Source organism: Calliopsis andreniformis, chromosome 3 (assembly GCF_051401765.1).
Source record: "Calliopsis andreniformis isolate RMS-2024a chromosome 3, iyCalAndr_principal, whole genome shotgun sequence".
Taxonomy (NCBI): Eukaryota; Metazoa; Arthropoda; class Insecta; order Hymenoptera; family Andrenidae; genus Calliopsis; species Calliopsis andreniformis.
In genome coordinates this window covers 4,097,209-4,119,152 of record NC_135064.1, presented here as the reverse complement: position 1 = coordinate 4,119,152, position 21,944 = coordinate 4,097,209, and the positions used below count along the sequence as shown (strand labels likewise).

The following is a 21,944-nucleotide window of genomic DNA, read 5'->3' as shown; positions in this document are numbered from 1 at the left end:
GTGATTTGAAATGATAATGTTTGGCCTGTATCGTTCATTTGATACTCTTTTTTCTTAGTGTAGGATGTTGCATTTTGTTGTAGGCATTTGTGTGACAAAGTAATATACGTCGAGATTTTCTTGATGGACGAATGTACAATATTTACTTGCTATAAACTCATCGCCAGCTTTACTGTCCTTTTAAATTACTTAGGAATGAGTGTTATTTTCTTTCAGTCTTATTTCTGACTAAAATGGAAACTCGTTGTTAATAGGAATAGATAGATAATTAACTTCGAAAATAAGTATTTTAACTTTATTAACTCGTTATCGATAATGAGGCTCGTGGCTATAACGAATAACATTTGCATTGATGATGTCTTACTATGATATCACGATTGTTATTGATAATCTAAAATCTAAAGTGTGAGTTAGCAAATGTAGTATTAACGAACAAGTTATCTCAAAACTATTAGGTCTTCTGATTCTTTATAAGCTTTCGGGTTCTGTCAAGTCGTGATCTTATAACACGTGGATACTGTATTATGTTAGAAGCTTTCAAAACAAACAACTAACAACTTCTACAACTGAAAGAATACATTGCTGTATGTTATACTTTTCCTTTATAATATCATAGCTGACTCAGTTTCTAGCTAGAACAACAGCTTTTAAATTTATTTCTTATAGCGGAGCTTACAGTGAATGAACCCTATACGTCATTCCAGGAATGCCAGTAAATCTATTGCTTATCGATCGTTTCAGTTAATGTTTCTAGGTTAGCTGAAAAATCGTCACAGGAAATCGAAGTTCCAATTAAGCGGGACTCCTACAGGGATTTAAATCACGATATCTAAATTTCAAATTAGATTGAAGGTTTTTCACGGAGTTTCAAGTTGAGCGATACCATATCGGCGAGATCTAGCTGCGGTTTCATACCTGCATCCGCCACGATTCTCGTCTATAGGTAATCAGATCGGTGAATGGTCTGCTTAGACTAGGTCACTCTATAGTCGTCGCACTATTACAGGCAAGGTCGTTTTCCCGCCTTGCGCTTTCGAAAATTGACGCTGCTAGAAGTAAGAACTAGATCTTTTACTACTCAATTCGCTAAGTACACGAGCACTTGAAAAATAGTCAGAAGAATGAATAATATCCAAATATGTTTTATCTGGGTATATGATCCGTGTCATTATCTGGATAATTAATATAGTGTCGGTAATTTCTCTCTTTTTATAAGGTAATAAAAATATGCTCATAATGTTCGTGTAATATGTCGCGGCTTATGACAGTGTATGTAAATCGTTTATCTTTGGTTTCGAGATATTTCGAAATATTTTAGATTTTTTATCAATATTCAAATATATATTAGAATATTTAAATATACGTAAAGTAGAGAACTCTACTGACAATGAAAAAATAACATATTTACTAAAATGTAATCATCGTAAACATTATATAGGTACTCGTACATACATGTAAGTGTTAGCAAATTTCACATTAAGCAGATTAAAGGAAGAATATAACAAATTGGAAATATAGTTTTGTAATCGATAGAAGTTTATTATTACCCGATGTATAAGTAGATACTAGTTATGTCTGACTTTTCCTAGTCTTTAAGATGTTCAATAATAGGTGTTAGAAATTTCAAGAGAATATTTCACATGCCACTATACACAAAGCAAAAATTAAGAATAATAAAATGGCGTTTAAAGCTTCGTTCCAGAGTTATTAATTGTTAAAGAGCCATTTAAAATACGTGTGAAATATTGTCTGACCTCGGAGCTTATGTTACTGCTAGTGGGTACTATCAGAATAACCACAGCGCTAGCAGTACAATTCTGTAGTCGAGTTAGATACATTTGACGAGTACTTTGGCGAATTTTAAGAACTAATAATTTAGAACCGAAGCCTCGAATGTAATTTTGATATTTTTATTTTCGTCTTACCGTACTTTGCCAGTAGATAACAAAAATTTGTCAAATGAATTTGAACCGAATATTCTAAATATATGGATTGTCTGTAACAATACTATTAAGAACTGCTTCACGCAACGCAGTCTTTGACGAAAGACTGTCGCCATCGAGACATCGTTCTAGAAAGCGGCGGATTTGCTGGAAATGCGGCGATATTTTATTCGTGTCACAGCGTGTACCGTTGTCGCTGTCGCGATCGATCTGACGACGTAACAGGATTTCGACGATGGAATCGAAATTCGATTCTTTCATGTTTAAGCTGTAGGGAAACCAATGAAAAAAGTAAATGAACCTTTTGGGAAATTTGGCACCATGAAGCTTTAGAATTTGGTAGATAGTATCGAACGCAGAAATTGAGCACTGTCGAGCTTAAGAATTTGGTACCGCCGAGTTTAGGAATTTGATACATTTTTTAAGGCTTGAAAAGCTGCACAGGGTGATAGACTAAAAAATAGAACAATTTTTTAAATGTTTTTCTTTTTTGTTAGAAATGTATAATGCTACCAGAGCATTATGTGCAAGGTCATTTGAAATTTTCGTAGTATTTGTTAGAAATGAAATGCGACATAAAATGTGTTTTACTGTGATTTATTTCAACCTCTCAACACGTGTGTCTGTGAAATATCGGTCATAACTGACTGACCAAGCACGAGTTACAACAATCACAAGCAACATCAACTATGGTAAAAATATGTTGTATGTTACTGAAAGTGGAGAAATATGGGCATGAAGAAATATGTATAGTGCATATAAAAGAACATTATTCTTGAACACTATTCTTTTTCGGAAATTTAGGTATTCTTTTTGATTACTTGGGACTTAGAAGATTCGTCAATGATGCAGTTACCATTTTGTCTACTGCCGTTTCCTGTTTTAATATTATTTTAAGTGATATCGTTTTTGTAAAAGAACTGATTTCTAAAATTGAAACATAAAAAATACAATGAAGTTTTAGGACGATTTAATTTAATGTTACCCAAAAATGCATACAATAAACTAAGTTTTATCAAAATGGAATATCTTGAAAAGAGTCTAATTTATTAACAAAAAGTGTGCCTAAATTTTATAACTAAATCATCTTAAATAAAACAAGAATATTTTGAACTCTCCATTAGTGCTACATCATTAACGATGCAAAATTTTTCCTTCTTTTTAAATTGATATTATACTTACTTAATCAAGAAAGTACCAAAAATATAGCATAAAAATCTAACGTTCAATTTCCTTAGTTTGCGTTACACTTCTATAAAGTACCTAAGTCTTATCTTTACGTAACAATCTGGATGCAATTCATTTTACTGCAAATAGCATTATCTAATTAAGGATTTTGACAAATTTGCATTCCGTTATTTATAAGATTTTGGTACGTCAAGCATTTAGAACTCTTAAGGACAAGATGGGATGCTATGGGAACCAGGAAACATAGTCTACCCCTTTTTTGTAAGAAAAGTGAGATGCGTAATACATTAAGGTCCAGATGCTCAGCGCTGGATTTCAGATCAAATTCCACTTTTTACGACCGGGTCGAAAGTGAGAAAGCATCTTTCTTTGGGAATATAGTCTGTATTACGTCGAAACTCGACGCATCGAAAGAATTTTGCTTCCATATGTCCAACACGTAATAATAAATACATCAAAATTTTAACTCGAATTTTCATATGTAGCTTTGAATAAGAAAGAATTATCATAAATAGAATTATACTAGATAAATAGAATTAATACTAGAATTATCATAAATATTGAAATCGTAGGTTACGTTTTTATAGTTTCAATGAAGAAGAAGAATTACGCTTAATAGTGTACTTCCATGTAGGTTTTATGCTATAATTGTATACATAACTTAAGCTGCGTTTTCACCTGTATTATCGTTCGTATTTCCCCGCGAAATGGTTCTGAACGCAGTTAAAGCATTTAAAAATGATTATTTCCTAAAAGGATGGCGCGTTGAAAAGGCATCTTAATTGTACTCTGTATTATGCATTGCACACATAAAATCGCGTTCTATGCTCCTTCTTCAAATCACGTCGTACCTAAAGAGTGCCTTTCTCTAATAATAATAATAATAATTTAGAAAAAGAAAAGAGAAAAAGAAGGTTCTGAACTCGAAAGTTTTGGAACACGGTGGCAACTTTTTCGACAGATCAAAAGAATTTTCTCATGGAAAGTCTAAGTGCAAACTAAACCAAACTTCTTCTATTGTCAGCTACAATAGAATTTCGGCTGTATGAACTTCATTTGCACGAGTGAAGTCATAGTTAATGCCTACTTAACTGAAGCCTAGTTGAGTGCGTGTTATCTGAACCAGATTTGGACATTACCGAAATAAATTATTTGGAAAATGATCATAAAAATAGTATACCATCTCATGTGGTTAGATTTTATTTACAATGATCAGGTGTTAGTTTATCTGAATAGCCAGTGATTTTTCTTCAGATTATTTTGTTATTAGACTCTCACACTTATTTGATCAGATATTTCTTTAGAGACTGTTTCATCCTTTAAAATATTACCACGTATATTGTTTCCATACTGTACATAAACTTCCTTGGAATCCCTTAAAAGAAAGTATTCACCAGTCAATCGATCATTCTTTCGATGAGCAAACTGAACACGGGAAACACGGTAACGGGTCGTACACGTAGCTTTCAAACACGCGATTGCACGTTTTTACGGCGCCCCCGGAGTCCAACGATGTGTAAACGGTGTGGGAATCGCTCGTTTACACGCGGATCAACGTTGTACCGGTAGGAAGCGGATAATAGAGCAGAAAGTGAGACAGTTCTCTTCCTTAAACAGCGGTAGAACCGCAATCTTCGCGGAACGATCGCCTAGAATCGTCCCGCTAAGAGATCTCGCCGTCGGTTCAATTGTTACTGATATTTATGGTCTACAAGTTGCTGGTTTGTTAAGAGGAGGCTTCACGTGCTTAAAGAGATGGCAAGGGCTTGAGGGAGACGAGATTTCGATCAGGTTCGTGATAGCTTAGAAAGAGAAATATTCGCGAACCTTGACAGGAAATATTTAGGGTAAAACTAGACAATACACTCCATCATTGTATTATACATTCAACTAAGAATACACCATCTCAAATGATGTAGAATTGTAGGTATCCAAATCAGCTTCAAACGTCTGTAATGGCTGGTTCAGACATGTTCAGTAATTTAGTCGAATCGTGAATAATTTAATAACTTACTGTGTATGGACACTAAGAATTACTCGAATCATTTAGTTAAACTACTTAGTCGAGTAAATTCATTTTGTTGGATTTTCCTAGTCTAGTACGCATCCTCTACCAATCACTAAACGGTAACTAAATAAACCTATCTGGATGCATTTGTTCTGTAGAGTTTATTAATAATTTTGAAAACTCGACTGTTCTAATTCAGACACTTTTTGTGTCATATCGTCGTGTCGTACACTAAAATGTGTAGTACCTACTAAGTAACTACTCATCAACTAAATTACTGTACGTGTCTGCAGTCTGCACCAGCTTTTAATTCTACTGAAATATAAGTAAGATCATTATCTACATTTCTTCGAAAAATATCTACAGGCTGCTTGACAAGAGGTATTAGAACTTTTAAGATAATTGTATCTTTCAAAATAGAATGAAAACCAGGTATGACAAAATTGCGTTTGGAGCCTCGTTTTCGAATTATTAATTGCTGCAAAAATGTCTAAAATTCGCCCTCAAATTTTTCCTTGCCCTGGAAGAAAAATGAAGAATTAATAATATTTGATAGGTAAAAGAAGAACTCATTAAGAAACAGTTCGTTTGATGGTTCTTTTCGTAAGAAGTGAAACGTATTGTCTGGTTTTATCCTGTAGAAATTTAACGTGTCAAGTTAGGTCCTTGAATTACGTAATTACATTTATTTACATATACCTATTGAGTACGTCGCTTGTCGAATTAACTTTACTGGCTTGTCCACTTTATGGTTATTTCATTGCGAAGAGGCGAAATATACATCCTCGTAACGCGAAGATTGACGCAATTTATTATGCATTCGGATTCACGGTCAACGATCAATTACATTTCCATTACTTCTCTTCGTTACCTTCGCCTGTCGGTATTCTGTCTGCAATTTATTCGGCACTGATTTATAGTGGGCAGTAGCAACGAGGGGTACAAAAAATTCAAGCGCAGTTAAAATCTTTATGTGGAACAGGAAGAGAAAGTGCTTTCGTATTCTTATGTTTGACTTAATCTTCCAGACCGCTTGATTTCTGTTAATTCGTCTGGAATTATCAACCGGTCAGTTCGCTCTTATCCTGCAACTTTAGTCCACAGTTAATTACGAAAGAAGAAAGAAGCTTATTACTTATACACAGTTTTTTTGGTTGACACATTTTCATATCACTGGCAGATCTCGTCTGAATATCCTCATCAAGATAAAAATAATTTCCAACAAGGTAGATTTCATAAAGCTTATTAATTATACAATCTCCTTGATACTCAACTAAAATTTGCAATATTAATGAAAATAATAGCATAGATTACAGGAGAACTGTAAGATCTACTTATTAGTAATACACCAAATTACATAGTAAAATTTGAAACTTTCCTTCTATTTCTCTTTGTTTCGATAATAATTCATGTATGGAGTTACAATGAAACAACTCTGCGCTCGTTTGTAGGTACTAGAGGTTTTTTAAATTCTAGTTCCAAATTACATACCTACTACAAATTCTAACAAACAACAAATTGTTCTGACTATAACTCACTAATTATAGTAGAACATATATCCATTATTCTACTGCCTGAAGTTGCTTTAAAATTAAACCACTACTAAAAAATAGTTTCCACAAAGAGGACATAAAAAACCTCATCAAGTTTTTAAAACAATCCAGATCAATGTCCAAAATAGTCTAAAATAGTTTGCAGTCGTCAATAACCAAGAATTTGATGCGACTTCCAAACACAAAGAAAAAAAAATTCCGCATATAGCTGATGCGACAATAAATAACAGAAATAACAGAAGATAGTCTAGGCTCAGAGGATTCAAATTTTGAGTACCTGACAGGTAGAGAGACGATTCCTTCAGGAACGTTGGAATTCTTTGAACAAAGCGACGATATTCCCCAAAAGTTGGCGCGCAGTCAACTTTGGACAATTTTAGCCATGTTTCCAGCCACAAGCCCTCACAGTCTCTCAGCGTTTTCTCTTTTCGTATTAAAATAGAGCGCCATGAGTCCGCCGTCAACGATGATCATCGGGATATCGGGGATTTGCATCGGCGAGAGCAAAATACTAATCGGAATTTCGCTGCTAGTTTTGTGTCTGAGAATTCAGAACGAGGATAACATGCAGGCATGAATAAAAAAATAGTAAAAAAAGAAGGATGCAAAGTAACGTTTCGTGTTATGCATAATACATTTGTTTACTGGACCTTTTGTAGGCCGCTCTTTCTAACCGTGACGATGAAAAACGCGACCACCGGGGATGAAACTCGCGTTACACTAACTTTTTAGAACAAAACGAAACGCGAACCAGATGGTGGAAATGCTTCCTCTGCGTGCTACGAAAAATAGCAGCGAGAGATTTTACAGATGAATACGTGTGTTTTAATCTGAAAACTTACTGGCAGAGTGTTATTCTGCTTTACAAGAAGACACAAAGTTAAAGGGAACATTAAGGCACAAAGGAATCGTTTTTCATAAAGGAGTGTCAAAGATTTAACCAATTAGAACGCGCAACTGCTTTAGAGGCGGAGCGTATCTCCCACTTTACAACCACCTGTAGACAGTACGTTGTACATATTGGTAATGTGAGACAGAGTGGGGGAAGTGCTCCGCCCTGAACGGCAACGTTACGTTACTTCATTGGTCGAAAATTGACCAATTCGTAACGAAGGTACGATTTGTTTTGTATCGCTACTGCATTTTGAATTATTAATTCTTGCAAAAAGACTTTGTAACAAAAATTGCTTACAAAATTTTCTCACAAGTATACATTTTTTACAGTTAGTGCAAGGCAGGGTGAATATTTTTCCTACGCCCTACATAGTGGAAATTTCTCGATAGAATGCTTGACTCGGTATCATAAGTCGCAATGGGCGTAGATACTTTCGTTGGGAAAATAGCGTCTATCGTAGGAGGCCCGGAAATTGCGTATATTATTGTCATTACAGTTTTCCACGCTGTGTGTAACTTTCACTCGTTGCACGTGACGCTGAAGTCAACATATCCACGCACGATAACAATGATCATTCTTTAAACACGGAGAAAACAGTTTACCGCTGTGCCTGATAAATTTGTCGGTCTTTCTTCTTGCGTGCTGCTATTTATACAGCGTTTGCATATGCTGGAATATTGCCTGCTACGTATCGTCAGTTGTAGTGTATTATCTTCATATTTTAAAATAAACCGTTTGTCTGTGCGAAAAAGAAGATCTAAATTTTGTGCGTAATTTGTTTGAAATAACGATATTTCGATTAAAAATTTTTTAAACCAAGAAGTTGAAACCTCTCTTTTGAAGATTATTGAAACTAAAAGGATTTTTGTAATGTATTTTGGTATAGAATTGTTAAGTTTGTCATGCTTTGTCAAGGAAAAAAATAAATTAAAGCAAAGATGGGGAAAATATAAAGTAGATGTAATAAAAATTTTGAAAATAACATGTGTACATAAATACATAGTACTTATTAATTGAAAATATTGTCTTACTTGTTGTTCATATTAGAAATATACATTGTGTGATATTTACATTCAAATTTGACAGAAGTAAAATATTCATTTTTCCTTTAAATGTAATAGTTTGCTACAGTATTTTAAGGTGTAACTTTTGTAGTTACGCTGTTTGAAATATTTATTCAAATAGTTATTAAAAAAATATTTCTTCGGGATATTGGTAATGTATCAGTTAATCAAATAATCAAATAGGTATTAGTCAAGAATAAGATAAAAACTTGAAGGTATTTTTATCAAGAGTATTACTTCTGTGGCTGTAAAACAAGATGAATATCTAGAAACATATCTAGAATATAGAATTTATATTTTTAGAAGAAAAGAGCATTGAAAGAACTTTTTCAATTAAAAATAAGTGTCCAAGAAGACGCAGGTTCATAAGACAGTGTTGAGGTTGAGAAATGTAACTTGGTCATTTTGCTATTCAACCACAGATTTACTCACTCGAAAAGGAAAAGATTTCACAGGTCACATGACAAGTCTGCCGACCGCATTCGATTTATCTTTCTGAAGCTCGTTTTGCTATATGTAATAGTGCATTCATTTAAACCCCCCACCAGTCCCTCCCTAGACGGTTTTTCAATTATCACAGCCGAGCAGACGGCGACACGGTCGTTGCGATTGCGCCTTAAAGCTTGTTTCACAGCTCGCGTACCACGACCTCGATTCCATTCCACCTGGCTGAGCGAGCTTCCTTGTTTCTGGCTTTTCCTATCTTCGTTTACGCCAATTTATCCAATCGATCGAACGTCTCATTCCATTTTGCATTTGGAGTCTTAGCAGCGAAAAGTAATATTCAGAGTCTTTTACGAACACTTCTTTATCCGTCTCACTCAGGTTTGCTCGTTTAGGTTTGAACTTAGTTCCTTCGTCAAAAGTGGTGTGCACTTTCGAGTTGTGCGCAATCGTGAACGACCTTTGGAGTTATGTCTTACGGACAGTTCGTTGCCCGAGGTAAATGTAAACGATGAAGGATGGAGGATCGCGTCCCTGACACAATTGAGAAATTAAATTAAGGCGGTTTCTTGAACACGCTCAATGAGATCAGTTAGGGGAGATCACTTTATTTACTGAAATTAATTTCGAGAATCTGATTCCTTGATTTCTGGAGTGTCACAAGGCGCAGTAAGGAATTTACCAATTAGGTTTCATCGTACAAAATTCTGGGTTCATAGATCAAAATAAAAAGTACATTTAAAGAAAACTTTTGTTTATTTAATCGAAATATGCAGCATTAATATTAATAATTTTCTCTTAATTAAATGTTAATTAGTATATTCTACTTCTACAAAAACTTTCATTTTTAGTCTCAATCAATTTTTGAAAGGTTACAGGTTACAGACCATTGGTGAAAGATCTGGTAACTATGATAGATGTGACCAAATTTCAGTTTTGTTAGCTCTCTTATGGTGGTTATTGATATGTTCTGTGAATTATTATTCTACAGTAATATAGATGTTTGTTTATTAACTATATAATGAAGGTTGTTTTTGAGTACATTTTGAAAGCATAATTTCAATTTCCTAGTAGTACTTTGCTACAGGTATTATTCGTCCTAAATTGAAAAAAGAATATAGTCAAATCTCATTAACTCCAATCTTTATAATTCAGAAAGTTCTATAAAATTATAACTATATTCATTTCCTTCAACTGCAAAAATATAAACTTATTTTAATTTGGACTATTTGTCGTGTGTGTAGGTGCGTTATTTTACCTCTGTAAGTTGAATTTAGAGAAACTCGACCTCAGAAACTCAAAGTTTACCTCTAGAAGTCAAACAGTTCGCAATGTTGAATCTTTCAAGTGTAAGCCATGCCCTTTTGGAAGAAATTTCCCAACGTCCCACAAGCATTTCAATTACCTTTATTAGGAGGTCAAATGACATTAACTGTATACTATAGTCTTGTTTCTAATTCTACTATTTATTAGTTTTGTTTAAAATCTTATAGTATTTAATTGAATAATATCAAGTATTTTATTTATGTGGAAGTGTTTCGTTACAAAGGCGAGCTATTTTACCCAAGTACTGTGTTGCAAAATGCACCACATAAGGTGTAAAAAAAATAATTCTTTTCTACTACTTTTTGTTGCGTTTTATTCATAATTAAGGGATATTCGAAGAGCTCATAACGAAGCAGTCTTTATACAATTTCATAATTTGTTAAATAAAAATACATTTTAGTAGTCAAAAACGAGATTTACAATATATATATACATAATGGAACCTATCCCATTGAAAACGTAATATGTGTACTATAATGAATACTTTACCAAAAAAAAACGTTAATCAATTGAATAAGAATTAAAGATGCTACAGTATTTTCTTTGATCTTCTAGAAAAAATGCAAAAATTGACAAGAATCGTTTTTGATATGAACTCTTCGATTACAAGGAAAAATGAACATTTATTGATATATTTGGACAGATTCAATATTGAATTACTGTAAAATACTTTTTCAATGATTTTGCTGAAAAGTAGGACATACTGCATACTTTTACCTCATAATACATTTGGAAGCTCTAAAACGGATCTTCTAAAAGGATTTCATTTAGATAGCAGTTGTTCGCAATGCAAAAAAGCGAAGTGAGAAGGAGCAAATCATAGTGTCATGGTTTCGCCTCATGTTCTCGCCTGTTCAGATGGAAAGGATAGGATCAAGTTCCTTTTTCTGCCGCAATCCATTAACCTCTACGAATGCAAATGGTCGCTGAGCAAAGGCCAGGCTCTCCCGTTCTTCGAGATATTCTAATTCGAAGCGAAAGTCGACTCGTGTCTTTGTCTCTCCTTATCTTCGACTCTGCACCGTTTCCCTCGGTTCTTCGAACTTTTTATTTATATGTTTTCTGTATTTCGAATGTTCCTATGTTCGCGGCACACGGGGATACGGATCTTTCCTGTCGTTGGAGTTTGCGGAATACTGGTCGACGTTTCTTTTGCCGCGAGATGACGAACCGTCTCTGCCTGGTACGAGCTAATCAGAACTTGTTACGTAAAGGCTCGCGGCGATGCTAGTTGATTTTCCACGAGTGAAAGACGCAAAGATACTTTTTCATGGAATGCGCTTTTGGGTCACGATTTTGTATGCGCATGGAACACTTCTTATTAGAATAATATGGAATATTTGCATAGCTTCGGAACAGTTAGCGTAATTAGAAGTGTGAGTACCTACTTAGGGCTACTTTAATGTAATTGAAGTACTTAGGAATAATTTATGCTACACAAAGTATTTTAAGCCAGAGGATGTTTAAGTGTATTCTATAATATTTGAAGTGCATAATTAAAAGTATATTAACGTATGTGGAAGTACTACGGGTTATTTGAAATCACTTCATAAAATTTGGTTTATTTGGTATCCTTTGGAGTAAAAGTGTAAAAATACTTGAAAATTATTGTGAGTAATTAAGATATATTCAAGTATTTAAGAGAACTCAAAACAGGGACAGTAAAAGCAGGAAAGAAACGAGTAGAAATGCCAGAGATATTCATGATTCTTTAACATTTTTTTTAGTATTTCAGAGATTTATGAAAATATTTTAAAATATATTATAATGTATCGACGTATGTATTTAGGTTGATCGGAAAGTATGTACTGACAAATTTATCTATTAAAAATGATGAATTAATTATTTCAATTTATTAAAATAAAACAGTCTATTATCAAACAATTATAAAAAACAGTAATAGAAAATTAGGGAAACATTTTAGACTTTAAAGTTAGTGAAAATATTTCTAAGTGCTTTACAGAAGCACTTAGAATTCTTGTATCGCAGGTTACTCAAGCTGTTTCATTGTATTTAAAGCATTTTGAAATCTTTTGAGGATTTCAGAACATTCAGAGTAGGATTTAAACACGTAGAAATACTTGCGAAATAATTATACAATAATTTATTAATTTAAAAAAGTAAATGATTTTTCTGAAATTATTTCAGTTTTTAACTATGATATGAAATTTTTAATTTATTTTGTATTTGTATACATGCTTCCACCATATTGCTAATTATTTAATTTGTACGAATTAACTAAAATAACCAGTTATTTAAAAACAAGGTTTTGACATAAAAAAAATTAGTCTCCATAAATTATACATATGTATATACAAAAGAAATATCTTAAGTAGTTTGTTATTTGAATCGGTTATGTTCCATCTTCATTTTAAAGTAAAGTTTGTTGTGATCAATTTAAATCTCTATCTACAATCTGCACACTGGGTTGTTTACCATTTCGTGTCTCTTACAACTGATTCCTTCTACTTATAAAGTTTCAAAACTTCATTACATAAACAAGGTTGTGCTCATCATTTGACAGATTCCTATACCTTCATCATTTCTCGCTTTCTGCAGTTCCCCTTAAATGGCACTATAATCAGGCAAATACAATTCATACCGATTCAATAACGGTACGTCACGCGAGATTCCGTGAATTCATTCTCGGGCATCGACGTGGAAATGATCGATGTACCACGGGATCTCTTTCGAAACGCTTTTTTCCCTTTACGCAACTGTCTGAAACAGCAGTCGGATCGAGACCAAGCAAGATGTCCACACGACGAATTCGAGCGTGAAGCCAGCAACAATGAGTGAAAGTCACAACCGGCGAAAGCAAATGGGAAACACGACTGGTGTCCTCGCCTCTATGTCTACTCATCGCAATGTTCATGTTTTACTGCTATCTTCGATCTTGCCGCGCCACTACTGTCTGCTTCCAGCCAGTAGTTGCGAACAGTTTTCCAATCGATCAGCGCTTTTCTTTAAAATAGAAATAGAAGTGAGTAATACATATATCTGATATGTCTCTTCCTTTGAAACTTAGTGACAATGTTGACTGTGTGCGTTACTAAAAGAAATTACCATTTATGTAAGAGTATCAGAGAAAACACTATCTTCTACCCTAAAAACGTTACATCAAAATGTGGTAGTCTTAATCCAATTCACTGTATTGTGAGCTTTGCGAATGGTTTGGATAGCTGGCTTTATGTCTTCTATGGAACGATTTCATCACTGATAAAAGCTTTACCTGAACTTTTAACCCTTTTAGTACCAAGACACTGATCTGTCGGTAGTAAGACGCGGTCCAATCCCACGGACCAATCCCTTGATACTTATTTTAAAACTCTTCTAACTTCTAATTTATTTTACTGTTAAACGTATGGAAAAAGTACAACTTTCTTTTGATTGGTATACTTTGAAAGGGTTTGTCGACGTACGAAAAGAATTTCGACTCCCAATAGTGAGTGCAGGATTTTTTCTTGATGTATGAAAGCTAGGTAATTATTGGCTTGGAAATTTTCACTGAACCTGTGGTTAGAGGGTTGGCACTAAAAGGGTTAAGTTAGTTCGTTAGTCTTACGTAATTTATATTTATGCTCTGTCTGTCTTGTATCATACATATTGGACATTACCCATTAATAAACTGTGACGATAACTAGAAAATAAGTGGTGTTAAAAACTGAACTAGCATCAGGGCGTACTCGATATGTATGTAGAACAAACAGAGTCGATAGGATCAGTCATTAAACTCTCGAAAAGCGGTGCTCGTCGGTAATTGAATCTGACCGAGTCGATTTGCGATTAAAAGCGACTGAAATGATTCCGATCGAGGTTCCAGCCGCGCAATCACGAAAAAGAAATCACCGTTGTCATTGTGAACCGAGAAAACGTTTTAACTCGGGGGATGGGAAAGGAAGAGGGGGGCGAATCGATAGCGTGACCTCCGTGTGTCACGAACACGAGGAGATTTTCCGGTCGTTCATCGTCACCCGATATTCATTGCATTTGATGGTTCTGTTATCAAGTGAACCATCAAATAGAACAGGCTTCAACGGCGTTTAAATATTCATTTTGGTTCTTTATTGGATTGCATTGTATTGACTGTATTGATTGTATTTTTTTATTGTATTGATAAAAATTGAACACATTGTAGTTTAACTTCATTATACTAGATGTAGGTACTTGTTGCTAAATATTGAATGTGCTTTATTGTATAGAAATAATAATAGTAACAAACTGAGAATCTGACATGAAGTGGCTGAAACCTAGCCAGTTTCTACTGTTTGTTCTGTTTATACTATACAATACTGAGACCTCAAACTCTACTGGACTGACTTCTCAAGAGAGAGCTCTGTTTGCTAGCTCGAGTAATTTACATTTCCAAAGTTTCCATGCCATCGATTGTACATTGAATGTACCAAGTGGATTGCGTACCTTGAGTATTTTGAACATAGTGTCTTTCTTCGATTCCTTGCACAATTTCTGTATATCTGGTACTTTGAATAGGTGCTTCAACTTTATTTTACAATTTCAAGTAATTAACAGTTCGACAGAAAATGTGTTTCTGTTGAAATTTAAAATAATGTCCATTGTTTAGCAATTCTCTTGATCATATAGCTACAGTGGAACCTTCTTTAATTCTTCCAATTTAGCTAATGCTTTCAGCATAAGGTCAATAAGTACGTATGTTGACGCAAATGCTGTCTTTCGTGTCCACCTCGTACTGAACGTACTAAACAATTAATACATAAATGGATAAATAAATTGAATACAGTACTGTGCTAATAAATTTAGACACAGGTTATTTTACTGAAATTTAATATGTTATATTGACTGTTTAATAAAAAATATGTTCTCTTTTGACGCAACATAGAATCAATTAATGTTTGTCATTAATTTATATAATATAATTGTCACATAATTGAATATTATTTGTCACGGGTAAAAATTCCAAAGAATGGCTTTATTAACGTTCACATTAATTCCCACAATATTGTATTTAGCGAAAATCAAGGGTGAAATAATGAAAAGGAAGTGTAAAATACACGTTTTCGTATTACTTTTTAATAAGTACAACCAATTTAAATAATAAAATAGGTAAATGTTACTTTTACCAGACTTTCTTATTTTAATGAGAAATCAGAGATTTATTCAGCTTAAAACAAGACTGAAGAGCGAGACCTCAAGTATTTCTGAGTTGCTTTTAAAAGTTAATTTTATTTACATCCATAAATTTATGGTGCGTTACTTTTCCTCTTTTTTATGCATCAAAAATATATTCTTCTATGCTATAAAATAGTTATACTTTCTAGTTTGTACTTCTGGTATATTATATCGGTATCTTTTATTTGTTGCAACAATGACATAACTCGAAGATTATAACTTTTCGAGAAATAAGGCAATAATTTCATTTCACGCAAAAACTGTGTTTTTTTTATATACGAATAACTCAGAATCCGTTATTCTTTGAGTTATATCACTATCGCAGTAAATTAGCGATAGGTTATAATAACATATTTCAATGGGAAAAAAAGAGATATGATACGACACGAATCCATGCATCAACCTAATATTATTTCCAGTAACTTGTTTACATTCTCATTAAAACACAAAAATAATCCAATCTTTTTCACCTGTCCAGTTGCTGCGAAGACCTCTTAAACCTAGACTCCCTGAGCATAATAAATAGCAAACAGGTCCACGCTTCTCTAAGCACTCCTTAATCACCCAAAGTTCGTAAATTCATCGTCCCGCCGCCCACGCAAAATCAGCGCTCGCGCTTAAGCCAGGAAACCGTAGTTTCCGCGGCTAGAACTCGTACAATGCCGCGTACAAGACCGCGTAAGACCCACGTCACGTCGTGTCCACCGAGGTGGGGTTCAGCCGCTCGTTCCTTCGTCCGTCGGTCTCGCGAGCATCCGAGCGCGCGAACGAGCGGCCGGCTGAGCGAGCCAGTCAACCTGAAACCGCGAGCAGCCGCAACACCGTGTGCCTCGTCGCTCTGTGCGCTGCCGATGGCGCCAGGCTACTCGCCACCTTCGAATAAACACCGAAAGTCCGTGACATCGCCGCGGAGACCGCCTCTGACAGTCTGAGTCAAGCAGCGTTACCAAATCGCGCGCGACCTCCAACTTGTCCGAACCTCTCCCGAGTTGCGATAAGAATCGCGCGCAGACGGTCTGAGGATACTGGACCTGAAGCTGCTGAAGGGTACGTCAAGTGTGTGATCGGTGTTGTGCGTGGAATCGCGATCAGTGGACTCTGGAAGAGCTGATAGTGGGAGTGAGGTGCAGAGATAGGTGGGAATCGCACGGGAAAGACGGTACAGTGGGCTGAATTTGGTTCAAGGGAATTGCCGTGGCTCGAATTCTGTGCACGTAGGAGTCGCGATACGGGGGATAGGAAGTGCGACGAATTCGGTTACGGAGGAATCTCGATGTGTTGAATATGGGTACGGGGGAAGTGATTTGAGTTTGGCTTTGAGGAACTGCGAGGGTTTGGGATTCCTTGGAATTAGGAGGCTTCGAGCTTTGATTAGGGAGAACTGATTTGGGTTTGGATTTGAGGAACTACGAAGGGTTGGAATTCGTTGGAATTACGAGACTTCGAGGTTTGATTAAAAAGGATACACATGGACTGTGATTCCAGGAAAAACGTTCAATTTGGGTTTGAGAAATTGTGAGGTCCTGAGTTCGATTTTTGAAGCAGTCAAGTGCTAGGAGTTTAATTCTGCTAAAACTGCAACGCTCCAAGTTTGTATGGGAAGGGATTGCTAGGCGTTGAATATAGTAACATAGAAAACGCATTCAATTTGGGTTTGATGAATTGCAAGCTTTTGAGTTGGATTTCTACATAAGTAGTTAAGTGTTAAGAAGCTAGCTCTGCTGGAAATGCAGCGCTTTAAAAGTAATTAAGAAAAAATTGCTCCACTTTGAACTGCAACGTTCTTATTCTATTTTTAAGATAGTTGCAAAGATACTACGTTTTATTCGAAGGACATGAAACATGACAAGCTCAGCTTCAGAGAAATTTGGATGCGTTGAATACAGCTAAGACAGATTCTGGCGCATTATAGTACATTCTAAGGAATTGCAGTAGATACCTATTCCAAATTCCAAATAAAAATTGTAACGCGTCAAATATAACTTTAAGAATATTTTAACACATCAAGCTCAATTGCAATAGGTTGCTATGCATTATATTGAATAATTTAAATTCAATTCAACATAATTTATGATGCTCTGCTTTGAATTTCAAAGAAATTTTAACTGCCCTAATGCCAAAAGACTCGTCGATTTAAAAAATATAAAACGCGCTAAATTTAACTCTAGTGAAATCAATCATAACAGGTTACGATGTACTATCGTAAACTCTGAAAAACTAGAATACTGCTAATTCAATTCTAAAAGGCTCACCATTCTCCGACATCAGCTCTAAAGAAATTACAACTACTCAATTTCACCTGGAAAGAATCGTAACACCCTACTTTTAACCCCGAAAGATTAAAACACATTAGTGTTAATTGTAAACTGTTACACTGAACTCTAGAGCAGTTCTATCACATCAAATACAACTATCAGCAAGACCACAACCTCCCAGATCTAACTTCAAATGCTTAACATCTATTGATCTAGATATCAAGTACCTGCTTTCTATCTTGAAACTGTTTGAAACCACCGATCGTGAAATTCTCCAATCGCAAAGCTCCAACACCTTCAAGAACCATCTCAAGTCCCAAGTCCGGTTAGCGACTGAATTTCTTGAAATTCCTACGTGAAATCTGTCAAAGACCGAAGCTTCGCGCTCTGCCCGACCGTAAGCCTCTTACACAGCGTAGAATCCGTATGGAAAGCGAGCAGAGTCGCGTTTAATATTTGAAACCGCGACGAGGGAACGGGCTGGAGCGGTGAAATCGAAGATGCAGCGAAAGCTTGATTGGAAGTTCAAAGGATACGCCGGCTAAGTCTCTATCAAGCGTTTTGCTCTCGCGTTACACGCCCGTGGAAAGTCTCGGCGAGGAGGAGAGGGACGCTGTTCACTCGCGACTTTCACGTCGAGAACCGTTTCTGCTCGATCGCGTTACGAAAATCGCGTCGCGCCGTCTCTACTCGAGGGAAGCTCATCGACTCGACTCGTTCAGGGTGTTGGGGATCGAAAACGAGGCAGAAAAGTGGAGGATAAACGACGTGGAAATTCGAAAAGTGGTCAGCGAGCGCTCTCCTGCCTGCTCGTGTAATATTTGGAGCAAGTGGGCCCCCCAGAGCTTCCTGCCAGTTAGTCTTCGAAAGGAAGCCATTCGTTGAAGATAAGGCAGACTTTTACTGGTGAAACTGGGGTGCTGAGTTGCCTCGCGACTGGAGATTAGAGTGACACTTGTCTTTTTTGTTTTTGTGTGGTTACGTGGAGAAGGTCGGTTGCGGGAGCTGGAAAGTGAAGGATACAGTCGGTTAAAGCGCGAATGTGAGTGGGATGCGAAATCGAATCGGTGAGTAAGAAAGTGAAGGATACGAGTGTACACGCGCGGCAGATGAAGGAATGAGATTAGCATGGTCGATATGGTGCCACGAGATAAGTCTCTTACAACCTTTTGTGCAATTATTCTGTGTTAGAATGGTTAGTGGAGCTTGGATATAATAGGCGACGAGACAAAGCGTGGAATTTGTTTGGAGAAATAAGTGGATGAAATTGGAGTTATCGAAGATCAAACTTTACTGGTGCGATTTAGCAACAAGTGAACAGCAGTGTGATCTCTTGAGTGGAGAACTATTTTGAAAAAAAAATCGAGTGTTCATATTGAAAGGCTTTGGTTAAAGGGACGAGAAATATTAAATTCCGATTTCCTACTAAAAGGAACGAAATTAATTTCATGGTATAAGGTAGAGCTATTATTATCCTCTTCATTGTCATAGTAAGAGAAGAGGACAAAAAAGAAGCTTTCTGTCGTTCGAAACTTTTCAAGGAAGATCTGGCGTTCAACAGAATAGGTCAAGAAACAGGAAATAAAATTGTGGAAGATAAAATTGGCGAGCTAAAAAGGAATAAGAAAAACAGTACGAAGCTTGTTCCGTTATTGATTATCGAACGCAGTATTGTCCGCTAACTATATCGTAGGCACATGGACTTTGAATCGAAGAACGAGGTAGAAGTGGACTCTAATTGAATTCTCGTTCACAACGATACCAAATAAAACAATCGCTCGTTTCGTTACATCACAGACAAGGAAAACACAAAGCATCTTTTAGGACCTGTGAAATAATCCTCAAGAAGCCAAACATATAAGATCAGTTCATCTGTATTTCTGAAACGAACACAGGAGAAAGAAAAGCCAAAGAAAAATTTGTCGGATTCTCCGAGGAAAATTATTATTAAATGATCAGAGAGACAAAAAAATAAACAAATGCTAAGTTAACAAATTTAATATTAGAAACTAAGAAGACCTAGACAAGAAGAATCCTTCATTTTTCAAAGGAAAAAGAGCCATCTTCGAAACACCGAATTTTCTCCATCTGCCCAAGGAACTACCACCAAAGAATCAAAACTGCCAAATACAAACCATTTCCTCCAATTTTCTCAGAAAGAGAAATTCCTTAAAAAAACCGACACAGTCCTACGAAGAAGTCTCGTAAATCCTTCGGAACCGCCCTTTCAGGAAAAATTAGAAAGGCGGCTATTTCGCAGGGTAGGAGATCGGAGTCGATCGATCAAGGAAAATTTATTGGCCTCCGTGACCACAAAGTAACTATAATGGCGTGCATTATATTCGCGACTCGTGCGTCATCGGGCTTCGACGAGACCGACGTCAATTTAGAAATTGTCCGTCGCGACCAAATCTAATTATTTAACGAGCCGTGTGTGGGTGTAGCGCGCCTAGAGTGACGCAAAATCACGCGGGAGATCACCGTGCTTTCACGCTTCTGATTTTTCGCGCTGGTGAGTTTTTCCTTGCTGAGACCTGGTCATTTACTCTACAGAATTCCGCAACGTGATGGTGGCGATTGTATGATTAATTTGGTGATCGATTTTTCGATAATCCTCCGTTTGCCGATGATCGTTGGACACTCGAAGCAGACGGGTTAAGTAAGTTTGATCGATGTCATGATGGTTGGAAGAGAAATGTTTGGCACTTTTAAAAAAGTTCGAGTATATTGATGGAGAATAAGAGTACAGGGTGCTGGGAGGTCGATACGCATTCATGATTGATCTTAGTCAAATTTTTGCTTGTCTTTTATTGTGATGAGGGGATTGAGTAGATTTTGATGCTCGTTTTGTCTATGATTAGTTGAAGAATTGGATATGTTTTGCAAACAATTTTTCTTTTTAACTGTGAATAGTTGGAGGTTTCTACGAGCTGTATTTTTCTCCGGAAGTATTAGCTTGGGTAGACCGAGGAGAATCGGATTATTTTTGTTTGATGGTAAAAAACTAATAGTTAAATATTAAAAAGTGATTTTTTTTTATAAATTCATAATCAGTACTTATTTAGCTTGAACAGTGATAAGAAAAAATAAAAATAAATTTAAAAATCTTTCTTCTGCAAGCAAAAAACCAAAAAGTAGGATATATCCGATTCGTCCCAAAATGCAGGGTGAATCGCATCACCCATAAATTTCTGAATAAAACTGAAATTATGATAAAAAAAATCTTAGGATACAATTCATAAAAATATCATTCAATTGCAATGAGCTCTCAACCGATATTAGTTTTCACATAGGTTGCACACATATTGTCCTTTTTCACTCATCACAGACACTGCACTTTATCCTATTTTTTTTTTTCATTTTTCGGGACACCATGATCAAATTTTATGCACATACGAACCTGTTATATATAAATAATTATCACACGTACAATAATGAATCTATTTACATGAAAAAAATGTGTGCTCCAATTCACTTCATATGACGTGATCCGAGTAGCCCCATATGTAAGGATTTCAAAGTGAGCAGATTACCTAAATACATTATTATATAATAAAATCTAAAACATATCAAATACTAAATTTGGACATCGTTTAAATTAGTCATCATAAACAGATTTGAATTTTTAAGCTTAATTTTTGTTTTAAATATGAAACTCCAGATTACGTATCTTAGATTCGCACCAAAATTGTAACCTTCGCACGCGTCCATCTAGCCTGCAAAGTGTGCCGGTACTAAATAACGATTAAAAATAATCAACGAGCTACTGTAGCACGTATGGAAGAGAGGGATGAAGCAATATGAACGATCAGAATGCTCGTTTCTATCGTGATGGGACAAACATGGCCAAAATTCTTATTTTGATCCGATACGCTCTGTGATTCGATTCGCCTCGGTCTACTCTATATTGAAATTTCAGGGTTTAAGTCATTTTCATTGGTATTAGTGTGGTAATTGCAATAGTCTATAGAAAAATAGAAATGACTTGAAATTTAAATCTATTTAAATTATATCTTTGAAGATAAAATATTTCTTTGTGTTGAAACATTTAGGTTAGTCATTTGAAATTAGTTCTGATAAGGAAAATAGTAACCTAGAGCTTGGTCACGTGAGTGTTGAT

General features: G+C 35.6%; 1 protein-coding gene across 6 annotated transcripts in view; it reads left to right on the top strand.

The window, feature by feature from the left end:
* Siz (Brefeldin-resistant Arf-GEF family protein schizo) overlaps positions 1-21,944 on the top strand; it is a 135,702-nt gene that overhangs the window by 52,788 nt on the left and 60,970 nt on the right. Inside the window, exons 1-2 of one of the 6 annotated variants that reach the window (XM_076375761.1) lie at positions 16,380-16,616; positions 20,378-20,483. The exons of 2 other annotated variants lie outside the window; for them this stretch is intronic. The gene's annotated coding sequence lies outside the window, so the exon portion shown is untranslated. Of the gene's footprint in view, positions 1-16,379; positions 16,617-16,651; positions 16,858-18,600; positions 20,337-20,377; positions 20,484-21,944 lie in introns of those variants that run through there. 3 more of the 6 variants (XM_076375765.1, XM_076375763.1, XM_076375762.1) reach the window with 3 other exon arrangements.